Source organism: Nelumbo lutea, chromosome 7 (genome assembly GCF_056320005.1).
Source record: "Nelumbo lutea isolate HS-2025 chromosome 7, American lotus-T2T, whole genome shotgun sequence".
Classification (NCBI taxonomy): Eukaryota; Viridiplantae; Streptophyta; class Magnoliopsida; order Proteales; family Nelumbonaceae; genus Nelumbo; species Nelumbo lutea.
In genome coordinates, this window is record NC_142690.1 from 18,383,987 (window position 1) to 18,385,992 (window position 2,006).

A 2,006-nucleotide genomic window follows, 5' to 3' on the forward strand; every position below is an offset into this window, starting at 1 on the left:
CCTCTTCTAAGTGGATAAGTAACTTTTTCACCTTTGGGGGTTAATTTTACACATAAATTTAATCCTATTTATTTATGCTTACAGCTGCCACACAAGCACATGAAAATTGTTTAGAAAACTCTCAGGCAGTTGCCAGCTGTAAGATGCCAATAGTTCAAATTTTAACGCAATTCTCTTTATTCCCATATCGATTACAAAGAGTCATATATCATTTTAATACACAATAGAGATGACTCTTGTTGTCGCCTTGCTCCGTAGCTTGAGCTTATCACCCAAGCGGGGGTATCAACGTGGCAGAATGTGGACTCAGCTCTTACAGGTAGGATCTGGTGGTGGCTTCTTTCTGATCCGCCCTTTCCAAGTGGGGAGTTGAGCCAAGGGGCTTGAGCGAAGGCTTGGGCCTCATGGATCTTATAGCGGAGGGCGATGCGTCAGGCTGGCTTCAGAGAGCAGCGAACACCTCCCGCTCTCAACGGTGGGAGGATAACGGACCAGTGCTCCCCAGTTCCAACACGCCCCAAGAACTGGCTCCCTATGAACAGTCACATTTGGAGCCCTTCAACGAATGGCCAACTCCACCTATCTTTATTTGTAACTAAAAAATTGCGCTTTTGATGTCTATGGGCTAAGGTTCTATTTTCTGTACACATTGATCACCTGGTTGAGAGGACATTCTTCCATAATGGGCTGTTAGAAGTATGGGCCTGGCACATGCTTGAAGTTAATATTGTTCAAATGGCCCAAATCCCTTCAAACTCCGATTCGATGGATCAAGGATAATTTTTTCTTACAAATAAATTATTAAACTTAGCCCTTTTTTCTTAATTTTTATGTCGATAGTCACCTCGACATGAACTCATGGATAAATTGTTGGGCTTCATTCCAACTACTTTGGAACATGAAAGGAATATACTTGTGAAAATGCTAATGCACCATCATCTCTTTAAAATCTTATCAAGAGGATGACATATACCTGCACACACTCTGTCTCTTAAGAAATTCAAGAAATAATTTTTGTTTTCACTTGGCAATCGAAAAAGAGAGAGAAAGTGGAAGGAAAATCAAAGAAAATGATTAGCCATAATGTGTCTGGCCTCCAGTTAGAAATGGAAGCTTCCATAAAAAAGTCACCATACCAAAATAAAAAATAAAAAAAAAAGAAAGCAAAAGAATGGAAAAGAATTTTATTTTATTTTATTTTATTTTCATGAATACTATATTCAGCTCTTAATTGCTTGGCATATGCCTACTTTTGTGTAAATGCGATGAGTTCAAATTTTGGTTTTAATTTTAGGCAAATACTATAGGGCAGGAACAAAAACCGGTTACATGGTAAAGCCAAACCAATCTAATCAATCACCCCATGCATTGGTCGGGTGGGTTAGGTTGGATTGAGGTCAACCATAACCCAACGAGAGTTATTGAATACTCAACGCCCTGATCCAAACCCAGGTTAGGTTCATGTGAGGCTTAGGTTGGGTTTGGATTAAGTTCGGGTTGGCCCAATTTTTCAACTTCCTTTTTCAAAGGTACTTATTTTTCAGATTTTAAGGATTTATGATAATTCAATATTAATATTATTGTGTAAAAAATAGGGTTAATTATTATGTAGTAGAAAAAAATTACCCTTAAATTTAAAATTTGTTACATTCAATATACACAAATTCATGTATATATATATATATATATACACATTTATGGGTGCATGATTATATTATACATGCATCAATAGTGAACACACACCTAATTATGCATAAATACATATTTATAAAATATTATAAATGCAAATATGAAATTAAATCAGATTCGTATTGGGTCAGGTTGGTCAAGGCTTCAAACCTAACCTTACCCAAAGTCGAAGTTCATGTTTTACAACCTTAACCTTCTTAAAAAAAAAAAAAAATCCTACTTTTTCAGACTGGGTTCAACTAACCTGGCCAAGTTAGGCTATATGGTGTGGCGAAAGGGTTCTTAATTTTATTATAGGTTTTATTTTGTTTTGCTTG

The 2,006-nt window shown here is 36.4% G+C and overlaps 1 non-coding gene across 1 annotated transcript; it reads left to right on the forward strand.

Moving 5' to 3' along the window:
• The first annotated feature begins 244 nt into the window (after positions 1 to 244).
• Positions 245 to 550, forward strand: LOC148845434 (signal recognition particle RNA). The gene has a single exon (XR_016102752.1).
• Positions 551 to 2,006: the final 1,456 nt, after the last annotated feature.